The sequence below is a fragment of the Arachis hypogaea genome, chromosome 20 (genome assembly GCF_003086295.3).
Source record: "Arachis hypogaea cultivar Tifrunner chromosome 20, arahy.Tifrunner.gnm2.J5K5, whole genome shotgun sequence".
Lineage (NCBI taxonomy): Eukaryota > Viridiplantae > Streptophyta > Magnoliopsida > Fabales > Fabaceae > Arachis > Arachis hypogaea.
Genome location: NC_092055.1, coordinates 63,123,651 through 63,136,928, shown reverse-complemented (window position 1 = coordinate 63,136,928; position 13,278 = coordinate 63,123,651). Strand labels below are relative to the sequence as shown.

Here is a 13,278-nt window from a genome sequence, read left to right as displayed (position 1 = left end):
TGGCTCTTTGGGCATTGAATGCCCATCATGCACCCCTTCACTGGCATTAAACGCTAGGTTCCTTACTAAGTTGGGCGTTGAGCGCCCAACAGGGCTGTCCTTGCTGGCGTTCAACGCTAGCTTCCCTGCCTATTTGGGCATTGAACGCCCTGTGAGGGCTTCCTCACTGGTGTTCAGCGCCAGGCTCTTAGCCATTTTAGGCGTTGAACGCCCAGTGAGATCTTCCTCACTGGCATTCAATGCCTTCCCAGTCTCTCCAGATTCGGCCTCAGCCTCAGTGGTGATGGCCTTGCACTCTTCTCTTGGGTTCACTTCAGTGTTACTAGGAAGAGTGTCAGGATGGGTCTCAGGGATCCTCTTGCTCAACTGACCAACTTGTATCTCCAAATTTCTAATGGAGGATCTTGTTTCAGTTATAAAACTATGAGTGGTCTTAGAGAGGCTGGAGACTAGCAAGGCTAAGTCAGAAAGGCTTTGCTTAGGAGTCTCTATACTCCCTTGAGAAAATGGGAGTGGTGGCCTGTTGTTGAACCCATTTTGGTTCTTTCCACCTTGATTGTTATTGAAGCCTTGCTAAGGCTTCTGTTGATCCTTCCATGAAAGGTTAGGATGATTCCTCCATAAAGGATTGTAGGTATTTCCATAGGGTTCTCCCATATAATTCACCTCTTCCATGGTAGGTTGATCAGGATCATAAGCTTCCACTTCAGAGGAAGTTTCCTGAGTGTTGCCAGCTGCAGCATGCATTCCAGTCAAATGCTAAGAGATCATATTGACCTACTGGGTCAAGATCTTATTCTGAACAAATGGCATTCAGAGTGTCAATTTCAAGAACTCCTTTCTTCTGAGAGACCCCATTGTTCATAGGATTTATCTCAGAGGTGTACATGAATTGGTTGTTTGCAACCATATCAATGAGTTCTCTAGCTTCTGCAGTCATTTTCTTCAAGTGCAGTGCTCTACCTGCAGAGCTGTCCAATGATATTTTGGACATCTCAAACAGACCATCATAGAAAATTCCTAGGATAGACCATTCTGAGAGCATGTCAGGAGGACATCTCCTGATCAGTTGCTTGTATCTTTTCCAAGCTTCATAGAGGGATTCACCTTCTTTTTGTTTGATGGTTGGAACTTCCACTCTGATTTTGCTCATCCTTTAAGGAGGAAAGAATTTGGCAAAGAAAGCATTGACCAACTTCTCCCAAGAGTCTAGGTTCTATTTAGGTTGAGAATCCAACCATATTTTAGCTCTGTCTCTAACAGCAAACGGAAAGAGCATAAGTCTGTAGACCTCAGGATCCACTCCATTGGTCTTAACAGTGTCACAGATTTGCAAGAATTCTGACAGGAATTGATGTGGATCTTCAAGTGGAAGTCTATGGAACTTCCAATTCTGTTGTAGAAGAGAGACTAACTGGGGCTTAAGCTCAAAGTTGTTAGCTCCAATGGCAGGTACAGAGATGCTTCTGCCATAAAAGTCAGAGGTAGGTATGGTGTAGTCACCAAGAACCTTTCTTGCCTCTCCTTCATGATTAGGTTCGGCTGCCATGTTCTCTGCCTCTTGTTTGAAAATTTCTGAGAGGTTTCTTCTGGAGTGTTATGCTTTAACTTGTTGTAAGATTCTCCTTAAAGTCCTCTCAGGTTTAGGATCAAGATTAAAGAGAGGCTCTTTATTCATGTTCCTGGTCATAAAACAGAAAAAGAAACCAAGAAAGAAGGAGAATGGGAGTTCTATGTTCAAGAACAGAGGACTCCTTGTGAGATATAAAGAAGAAAGGAAAGAAGAATGAAGATAGAGAGGAGAGAAGAAGAATTCCAATAAGAGAAAAGAAGAATTCGAAAATTAGAAGTAAAAAGATAAATAAGAATTAAATTTTTTTTATTTTTATTTTATTTATTAATGCAATACGAAAATAGAAGAGAAAGATAGAAGAGAATTTTCGAAAATAGGAGAGAGAAAACAACTAACTAATTAAGAAAGATTTGAAAACAAGATAAGATAAAAGATTAGAAAAGATTTGAATTTAAAATTTGAAATTTGAAATTTAAATTTTAAATTTTTGAAATTAAAATTTGAATTTTGAAATTTTTTTTTTAAAAGAAAATAAAAGACTCAGACAAAATAAAACTAAACCTGTAAAGAAAAGGAAATTTACCTAATCTAAGCAACAGGATAATCCGTCAGATGTCCAAACTCGAACAATCAGCGGCAACGGCACCAAAAACTTGGTAGCCGTACGAATTCCCACACTTCGTACAACTGAACCAGCAAGTACACTGGGTCGTCCAAGTAACACCTGAGCAATTCAGGGTCGATCCCACGAGGATTGTGGTCTGAAGCAAGCTATGGTTATCTTGTAGATCCTAGTCAGTTGAATAGGAGATGTAGGTATGTTGTTTAAACGCATAAAAGGAAATAAAGAGAACTTAACTAGGTTGATATTTTTACAATGATAAGAAGATGGTGAAGGCTTGGAGATGCTTTGTTCTTCTGGATAACTTTGGTTTTACTGTCTTCTTCAACTCTGAATAATATCTTCTATGGTAGGCTGTATATGATCAACGCCGGTTGAGAGGTCACCAATGCTCCTCCAGATTTGAACCCTAGATTTAGTGTGGATCCATTTTGATTGAGGGTGAAGCTCCTGCAGTCCATTCTCCTTAATGATCCTACTCAAAATGCCACAGACAAGGTCGAATCTTCCGGATCAGAGAATGTTGTGCCTTTGGGTTCTAGCCTCTACCACAAAGACCCTAATCTCCTCATGCCTTGGCTGAACTGATGTCTCGAGAAGTCCCCAACGAAGTCGTGGATTAGCCGTCTAAGAGATGTATAATCAAGCTAGTGGTTCATCATTGTCCAATGAAAGACGCACTCTGAACCCATGTAGAATGAGATAACCTTATTCCAATTCAATGCATTCATAATGATGAAGAACGAAGATACATTTTAGAATAGAGAATCAAACACAGATTGAAACGAAACAGTAATACTTTTATTAATCTATAAAACTCAGCAGAGCTCCTCCCTTCAACCTAGGAGGTTTAGAAACTCATACTGATAAAGAATACAATATGAAAAACGTGTAAAGTGTCTAAAGGTCCTTAACAAGGGTGATCCTTGTTCTATATATACTAATCTAATGACTAAGGATTACATAAAAAAGGGTAAAATAGTCTTTTAGTGCCAAAATCCACTTCCAAGGCCCACTTGGTGAGTGTTTGGGCTAGGCTTTGATGAGATCCACGTGCTAGGAGGCCTCTAGGGCGTTGAACCCTGGCTAGGGGTCCTTTATGGGCGTTGGACACTGGTCTCTTCTCCTTTGGGCGCTAGATGCCAGAATAGGGTAAGAGGCTGGCGTTGGACGTCAGTTTTGGGCCTTCAATTCTGAAGTAAAGTATGAACTATTATACACTGATAGAAATCTCTGTATGTTAGCTCTCCATAGCCATTAAGAATGCTCCATTTGGACTTCTGTAGCTCCAAAAAAGCTCTTTCGAGTGCAAGGAGGTCAGATTCGGACAGCATCTGCAGTGCTTTCTCTGCCTCTGAATCAGACTTTTGCTCCAGTTCCTCAATTTCAACCAGAAAATACCTGAAATTGCATAAAAACACACAAACTCAAATTAAAATCCAAAAATGTGAATTTTGCACTAAAGCCTATGAAAACTCAATAAAACATAAACAAAACATATTAAAAACTATATGAAAATAATGGCAAAAAGCGTATAAAATATCCACTAATCAATCATAATTCCTAAGTACCGAGAAACTTGCTCTTCCCTAGTTTCCTCTTCCTTATCAGAGGAGAAGTATTTTTCAAAGTCTATAATCTGCAACAAGGTATTCAAGGGAACCCCTATGGTTTCCTCATGCATGCTGATTTCTTTTAGTTCTTCAACAAGGGTGTCTTAGTGGGCGTTGAACGTCCATCTACTCCCATTGTGGTGTTCAACGCCACAACTTACTCCTTCTTGGGCATTGAATGCCTAGCATCTACTCCCTGGCTGGCGTTCAACGCTAGCACTTCCTCTTTAGATTTAGTCTCAGCTGCTACGGTGAGGGCCTTGTACTCTTTTCTTGGGTTTACTTCAGTATTACTTGGAAGAGTATTAATAGGGATCTCAGGGATCCTTTTACTCAAATGACCAATCTATATATCCAGATTCCTAATGGAAGATCTTGTTTCAGTCATGAAAGTTTGAGTGGTCTTAGAGAGATCAGAGACTATAGTAGCTAAGTCAGAGAGGCTCTACTTAGATGTCTCCATCTGTCGCTGAGAAGGTGGGAATGATCTGTTATTGAGCCTATTCTGGTTCCTTTCACCTTGATTATTTTTGAAGCCTTGTTGAGGCTTCTGTTGATCCTTCCATGAAAAGTTGGGATGATTCTTCCATGATGAGTTGTAGGTGTTTCCATAAGGCTCATTATTGGGATTTTCTGAGGGATTTCCCAAATAGTTAACCTCATCCATCATGGGTTGATATGGATCATAGGCATCTCTTTCATAGGAGGGTTTTTTAGTGCTGCCAGCTGCATCTTGTAATCTAGTCAAATGCTGAGAGATCATGTTGACCTGTTGGGTCAAGATCTTGTTATGAGCCAACATGGCATTCAGAGTGTCAACATCCAAGACTCTTTTCTTCTGAGCCACCCTATTGTTCACAGGGTTTCTCTCAAAAGTGTACATGAATTGGTTGTTGGCAACCAGTTCAATGAGTTCCTGTGCCTCTTCAGGCATTTTCTTCAGGTGGAGTGATCCACCAGCAGAGTGGTCCAACGCCATCTTGGGCAATTCAGAAAGGCCATCATAGAGGATATCTAGCATGGTCCAATCTGAAATCATGTTAGAAGGGCACCTTTTGATCAGTTGCTTGTATCTCTCCCATGCTTCATAGAGGGATTCACCCTCTTTCTGTCTGAAGGTTGAACTTCCACCCTAAGCTTGCTCAGCTTCTGAGGTGGAAAGAACTTGGTCAAAACTTCATTGACCACCTTCTCCCAAGAGTCTAGACTTTCCTTAGGCTGAGAATCCAACCATACTCTAGCTCTGTCCCTTACAGCAAAAGGGAAAAGCATAAGCTTGTAAATCTCTGGATCTTCTGCATTTGTCTTGACAGTATCACAGATCTGTATAAAATCAAAGATGAATCTATTGGGATCTTCCTGTGGAAGTCTATGAAACTAGTAGTGCTATTGAACCAAAGTGACTAGTTGAGGCTTCAGCTCAAAATTATTTGCACCGATGGCAGGTATAGAGATGCTATGCTCAGAAGTGGGTGTAGTAAAGTAACCTAGGACCTTCCTTGCATCTCCTCTGTCATTAGGGTTGGCTGCCATGTCTGTATTCTCTGCTTCTTGTTCAAAAAGCTCTGTGAGGTTTCCTCCAGAGTGTTATGCTCTAACTTGTTGTAAACGCCTCCTTAGAGTCCTCTCAGATTCTGGGTCAAGATCAAAGAGATATTCTTTATCCCTATTCTTTCTCATAAACAAAAAGAAAGAACACAAGAAGAAAAGAAGAAAGGATTCTCTATGTGAGAGTATAGAGGTTCTTCATTAGAGAGATAGGTCAAGAGGAAAAGAAAAGAAGATGTCCTTTAATAAGGATAGTTTTCAAAAATCAATAGAGAGAAAAGAGGAGATATTTTCGAAAATAGAGATGAAATTTTCGAAAAAGAAGAAAGAGAAAGTAGTTAGGAGGCTTTTGAAAAAGAAGAAAGAGAAAGGAAAATAAAAGATAAAACGAGTAACTAACTGATTAACAAGATTTGAAAACAAGATAACAGATTTGATTTTTGAAATTAAAAAGAGAAAGTTGAAAGGAGGATTTTGAAATTTAAAAGTTGAAAGAAAGAGTCAAACAAAGAAAGGTAAGATTTGAAAAGTATTTGAAGTTTAAAAGTTTAAAATTAAAAAGAAGACAAGATAAGTAAGTTTTGAAATTTAAAAAGAAAGATAAGATAAAGTTTTAAAAAAATTTTGAAATTTGAAAAGATTTAATTTTGAAATTTGAAATTAAAATAAGATTAGATAATATATTTGAGATTTAAAGAAAGATAAACAAAAGATAAGATAAAGATTTAATGAAGATTTGAGAAGATAAGATTTGAAATTCAAAATTTAAACTTTACTAACAAGAAAACACCAAACTTAAAATTTTCAAATCATGATAAGAAAAAATAGTAAAAAATTTAAAAAATTTGAATAAAGATAAAAGAGATAGTTTTTGTATTTTTCAATTATTAAGGAAAAAGGAAAACAACTAAGAGACACCAAACTTTAAAATTTAAGATCAAATGACTAATTTTCGAAAACTAAAAGAAAAACAACTAGAAGACATCAAACTTAAAATTTTTAAAATCAAATGAAGAAATCAACAAGAACATATCGATTACCAAGAAATAACAATAAGAGGAAATTTTCGAAAAACCAAAGGAAAGGAAAACCAAGAAACACCAAAAAGACACCAAACTTAAAGATTGACACAAGACTCAAACAAAAGATAAAGAAAAGAAAAGGTTTTGAAAAGTTTTTAAAAAAGAATACAAGAATTGGAAATAAAAGATTTGATTTTGAAATTCAATTTTAAAAGAAAGTAGAGAATTAAAATTTAAAAGCTTTAAATTTAAAAAGAAGATAAGATAAGTAAGTTTTAAAATTTAAAAAGAAAGATAAGATAAAAATTTAAAAGGATTAAGAAAGATAAGATTAAAATTTTGAGAATCAAATTTTAAAAGATTAAGATAAAGATAAAAAAAAGATTTTGAATTTTGAAAAAGATTTGATTTTGAAATTTGAAATTAAAATAAGATAAAATAAGATATATGAAATTTAAAGAAAGATACACAAAAGATAAGATAAAGATTTGAAAATATTTGAAATTAAAATTTAAACTTCACTAACAAGGAAACACCAGACTTAAAATTTTTAAATCAAGATAAGAAAAGATTGCTAGGATTTCGAAAATTTGAATAAAGATAAAAGAATTTTTTTTTGGATTTTTGAACTTTTAAAGAAAAAAAATAAAAACAACTAAAAGACACCAAACTTAAAAATTTTTGATCAAATGACACTAGTTTTCGAAAATTGAAAGAAAAAACACCAAAAAACACCAAACTTAAAAATTTTAAGATCAAACAAAGAAATTAACAAGAACACTTCGAATACCAAGAAAAACAACCAAGAATGATTTCGAAAATTAAAGAAAACCAGGGGGACACCAAACTTAAAAACTGACACAAGACTCAAACAAAAGATAAAGATTACTAGAGAAAAGAAAAGGTTTTGAAAAAAAATTTGGAAAAGAAAACAAAAGACACAATCAAAAGAGTAACTAAACCGTAAAAAGTACCTAATCTAAGCAACAAGATAGTCCGATAGTTTTTCAAACTCGAACAATCTCCGGCAACGGCACCAAAAACTTGGTGCACGAAATTAAACTTCGCAAGTTTCACTCAGATGAACCGGCAAGTGCACCGGGTTGTCCAAGTAATACCTCAGGTGAGTGAGGGCCGAATCCCACGGAGATTGTTGTATTGAGCAAGCAATGGATATCTTGTAGATCTTAGTCAGGCGATTAGAAAAGATGGTTGTTTGTTTGAAAGCATAAATAAAAATAGTAAAGAACGAAATAGAAGGTTGGTGTGAAAACAGTGATAGAGATATAGTTAAGGCTTCGGAGATGCGTATTCTTTCCGGATTAACTTTTTTTACTGTCTACTTTAATAAGCAATGATTCATTCAATGGCAACCGTAAGTGATTAACTCGTGTCCTCTCATCAAGTTAATCTCTTATAAACCATAGTAGTCCACCATATCCGAGCAACTCATGTCCTCTCATCAAGTTAACTCATGGCTTCTAACTATGGCCGAAGGTGACACCCTAAGCAATCCACTCCCCTTCATGATCCTACTCAAAACGCCACAGACAAGGTTGGATCTTTCGGATCAAGGAATGCTGCTTCTCTGACTCTAGCCTTAATGCCATAGAGACCTCAGTAACCCACAGTCAACAGAATTTTATGTCACTTATCCAAAGTCACCCAGGTACGCTCTTTGAATCCGCAGTGCACTTTCTAGATGTGATTCAATGCTATCCAGGTCAAGACTCACACGGAACCCATGTAGAACAAGGATGAATGTCACGGTTCATCCTCAATTCATGAGATGAAGACCGAAAATGCACAGGAGAATGGAATCAAACATGTATTGAAATAGAAAAAGTAATATTATTAATCTATGAGAATTAGCAGAGCTCCTAACCCTAACTTAGGAGGTTTAGTTGCTCATAGCTTACAGAAAGTAATAGTAAAAGGTGCAAAGGGGCAAAGATCTCTAACAGTGGTCATCTTTGTTCAATATATAATAACCTAATAACTAAGAAGTACAAAAGTATGATAGACTAGACTAAAGGTGCGAGAGTCCACTCTTGGGCTCACTTTGGTTGAGTACTTGGGCTGAGCTTGGCGTCCAACTTGAGGAATGGGTGTTGAATGCCCGTTAGGGGGTTGATCCACGCTGCCTTATGCTTCTTGGTGGGTGTTGAACGCCCCAAAGGGGGTGTTTGGGCGTTCAACACTGGCTTGAGTTCCTTTGGGGCATTGATTGCCAAAAAGGGGGTAGTTCTTTGGCGTTCAATGTCCAATATGGGCAGGCTCCTTTGAAAAAAAGTATAGACCATTACATATTGCTGAAAAGCTGTGGAAGTTAGCTTTCTAACGCCGTTGAGAGCGCATCATTAATCGGACTTTGCCAAAACTCCTTAATTGCAGCCAGAAATTACCTGAAATCATCAGAAAACACAACAACTCAAAGTAGAATCCAAAAATGTGAATTTTGCACTAAAACCTATGAAAATATAATGAAACTTAAACAAACCATAACTAAAACAATATGAAAATGATGCCAAAAAGCGTATAAAATATCCCCTCATCATGCACTTGGCGAAAAGAGACTCACAATTCACAAACCTTAAAAGATCTGCACTAAAAGGTTCAGTCTAGTTTGCCCAGTCAAGCCGAAGCTTCTCAAATGCTATACATTGAATTTCACAATAATAATTAATTACACTTTCGATTTCGCATAATATACAATGCAAATCTCAATTTCGCATTAATAATTAATTACACCTTATAAATTATACATACACGATGCAAAGCTCAATTTCACATACTGATGAGTCCATATTTTACGATATATTTTGGTTTGATTTGGGTGGATTTTATCACATAAACCCACATTTATTCATCTAAATAGCATGCTTTTGAGATTTCTTCCTAAATTGTGCTTGAAAGTGAAAACATGCTCTTTTGTGCTTAATTTAGTCAATTTTAATTCACTTTAATCCCATTTGATGCCTTGATGTATTTGTTAAGTGATTCAGGTTTCCAAGGCAAGTATGGGTTGAAGAAGTGAGGAAAAGAGCATGAAAAAGGGAAGAAACCATGAAAAAATGATGTTTGGGAGTTTCAGCACGCGTGCGCTGCACAAGTGTGCGTGCGCACGCATAACGAGGATTTGCGAGCGACGCGTACGCGTGGGAGTGAATTTTGCGCAGGGACGCGTACGCGTGACCCGAATTATGTGAGCTCATTAATGCAAATCACTGGAGACAATTTTTGGGCCTCCAGAACCCAGTCCAACTCATTTCTGAAGCTATATGAGGCCAAAGTGATGTTGAATGAATGGGGCAATTAGGGTTAGATTTTATATGCTTTTCTCTTAGTTTCTCGAGAGAGAAGCTCCCCTCTCTCTAGAATTAGGTTAGGTTTAGTTAATTTCTCTTTAATTTCTTTCTTTAATTCATGTTTTAAAGTAGTTTCATTTCTGTTTCTTTACTTTATTGTCTTAGTTCTCTTACTTCTTCTTCTTAATTTCTCATTTTTTTGTAATTTTCATGTTATGAACACTTTTGTTATTATAATTCTAATTAATGCAAATTTATGTTTCCATGTCATTTATTGCTTTCTTTGGTTGTTATTGTTATCTTCTTGCTTTGGTAGTTTTAGAATTTATTTTAATGCATTTTAATATTATTTTATTTTCATGCACACCAAGTGTTTGATAAAATGCTTGGCTTAGTTTTCACTTAGTTTTTCCCCACTCTTGGCTTGAAATTGTTGACTTTGGTGATCTTTGAGTCATTGATGTCCATTCTTGTTTGATATATTAGAGTAGTTAGTTGATTTGGTCTCCCTTGACTCTATGTGACCCCTTAGTGTTGACATAGGACTTAGGAATTGGAATTAACTATGCCTATTTGACTTATCTTTGATGTAAGATTGACTAAGTAGGATTAACTCTTCACAATCATCATGTGTTTGTGGTCAATGACTAGGATAGGTAGCCTTAGTCCTCAATTACTTGCCAAGAGTTTTCTTGCATTTGAAGTTTTATTGCTTTGACTTTTACTTGCTTTCATTTAATTTCTTACATGTTAAGTTACTTTCTTGTTATCTCCTTTCCTTGCATTTAATTGCTTTGAATTTTATTGCTTTGATGTTTAAATTCTTGCATGTTTAGTTTTCTCACTCTTGGTTGAAAAACTGGGTGTTTGGGTGGAATTGAGTTGTGGATGTCCATTCCGCATTGTGTGAGAATGGTTAATTGGTTTGGTTTCCATTGACGCTAGTCCTTCACTAAGTAATTAGTGAGTTGACTAAGACTTATGGATTGAGATTAATTATGCCTTTTGACTAATTCTCAAGGAGGATTGACTAATTTGGATTGATTCCACACAATTGCCATGTTTGTGGTCCACAACTAGGATAGGAATCCTAAATTCTCCAATTCTTCCCAAGAGTTGCCATTTACATTCCTTGCATTGCCTTTACTTGCTTTCCTTTACTTTCTTGCATGTTCATTCAATTCTTGCTATTTACATCTCTTGCTTTCATTCCCAATCCCCCATGCTCTCTCACATAGCCAATAACATGACATTTCATTGCAACTCCTAGGGAAGAACGACCCGGAAGCTAAATACTCTCGGTTAATATATTGTGTTTTGATTGTGATATCCTTTGGATTGACATTTGATTTGGGAATTAATTGTTGATTTAGACTATACTTTTAACGACGAAATTTTATATTTTGAAATTCTAGATCAACGGTAAATTCTCGTTAACAAATTTGGCGCCGTTGCTGGGGAGTTGCAATGGCATTGTTGTTGGCTATTGTATATATGTTAATATGTAAATAGCTTGCTTTTTGGTTGTCTTTTGTTAGGATTTGGGATCTCGGAGGACATTGAAGATTCAAGCATTTGGTGGGGAAGTCAAGCACAAACCACCATAGCAGAGGCTCTCCTAATTGTCTAACTTAAATTCATTAAATAAAATTGTTTGGTAACATTGTTCTAACTCTTCTCTTTTTTGTATATATTTTGGTTTATTACATGTTTGTTATGCTTGGTTGACTTAGGATTAGTTTAATTTTGAGCTTAGATAGGTTAATTTTGGTTTGGATCACGAATTTATAGGTTATTGCATGTTTTGGTGTTTGATTTGATTGAACTAAGGCTTGGTACCTTAGATTTTGAAGAAAATTTTTTGAAAAACTAGGCACTTGTGTGTACGCATACACCTGTGCGTGCGCACACAACTTCTACTTTCTACTTCTTGTGCGTGTGCATCAACCTGTGCGCATGCACACGCATGATTTTGCTCTCTGTTCGCAGTGCCAACACCTTGTGCACGTACATTCCCCTATTTTCTATGACTTGTGTGTGCGCACGTAGCTGTGCGTACGCACGCATGCTCCTTTTCACTCTTTGTGTGGACGTACATACGTGTGCGCCCGCACGCCAACTTGCTTCCCTTCTGGTGGGAGCGTTGGCACAGCTTGTGCGTATGAACCCCTGCCCTCTTATGCTTCTGTGCATGCGCACGGACCTGTGTGCTCACGCACACATGATCCAACCCATAAAAAAAAATTTGGAATACAGTGCAAATGCACAAGCCTTTTGCATTTTTTCATCCACAGCGTACGCGTATATCATGCGTACACGTCATGTTGCATTTTCGTCATTTCACGCGTGCGCGTCCATTACGCATACGCGTCAATCTCTTTTCTTTGCCAAACTACGCGCACGCGTCCCTTAGGCGTACGCGTGACCCTCTGTGCGTGCGCACAGCCCGCTGTGCCTACGCACGCCCCTGTTTTCACCCACTTTACTTCTTTTCTTCTCTTCTCTCTACTTCTTCTCTTCTTCTCCCTTCCACCTCTCTCTCCTCTTGCTTTAGCCCTCTTCTCTACTTGTTCCACTTTGTTTTGTTTGCATTTCATTTTTATTTTGGTAATTAGTTTAGTTTTAGTTTAGTTGTTTGTCAATCAAATAAGTTGAAAGTGTTTGTTTGACATTGATTGGGTTGCTTCTTGCTTGAATTTGGTTTCAAGTTTGATTAATATGTGCACTGAACATTAACTCTTTATTTGATTGCCTAGATGAATTGCTAGTTTGATTCATATGTTGTAGCTACCATATGTGTCAGACTTTATCCTTGCTTGGCATTACGAATTGTGCACTTTTACTTTAGTGAATTGAGTTAAGCTACTTAGTCATCATAGTTCTTAAGTGAATATAATCACATAACAAGGTATTTGTTCCTTGTTAATGCTTTGCATTTTTTTTGAGTTGACTTGACTTGATTCATATCAAGACTTGTCACTTTTTGTAACAAGCACCTTATACATGTGATTATTTCCTTATTCCTAAGGGTGAATAAGTAGTCTCTTTTCATCATCGAATTCGTTGTTGTTGATTGTGCCATTTTCTATTCACCATGTGCTTTCACTTGCACGATTTCGATAACCAATGTCTCATATACTCAATTCACTTTAGTTGTAGTTACCTAGGGTTACTTGTGCCTCATGTTTTGCTTATTCTCCATTCACAACCTAGGATTACTTGATTGAGGAACATCCTATTTCTTTTGCTTTTGTGGTTATTGTTTTACCCGATCAATGTGTTGTGTTCTAAATTGTGCGCGCATTTAGAACACACACATTGCCTTTTATCATACCACACATCTTACCGTTCCTCAATTGTTGTTTCTTTGTCTATAAAGCAACCCGGAGCCCCTGGAACCCACCAGCTGAAGGTGGAGCCTCACAGTCCTTCATCCCCCAGATCATGCGCATGCCCAGAGGACCGTGTATTATTTAAGTGTGGAAGAGGATCACTAACTTCAAGGGGGGTAAAATTTCTTTTCTTAAACACTTTGCAATACTCTTTTTGTCCTTTTTCTTCAATTTTTGCAATTTTTGTTCTTGTTTGTATT

General features: G+C 37.0%; 2 non-coding genes across 2 annotated transcripts; both read left to right on the top strand.

The window, feature by feature from the left end:
- The first annotated feature begins 1,038 nt into the window (after positions 1 to 1,038).
- On the top strand, positions 1,039 to 1,147 carry LOC112787283 (small nucleolar RNA R71). Its single transcript, XR_003194704.1, has one exon. It is a non-coding gene; the product is annotated as a small nucleolar RNA R71 (small nucleolar RNA).
- Positions 1,148 to 4,840: 3,693 nt separating this feature from the next.
- On the top strand, positions 4,841 to 4,948 carry LOC112788695 (small nucleolar RNA R71). Its single transcript, XR_003196049.1, has one exon. It is a non-coding gene; the product is annotated as a small nucleolar RNA R71 (small nucleolar RNA).
- The last annotated feature ends 8,330 nt before the right edge of the window (positions 4,949 to 13,278 follow it).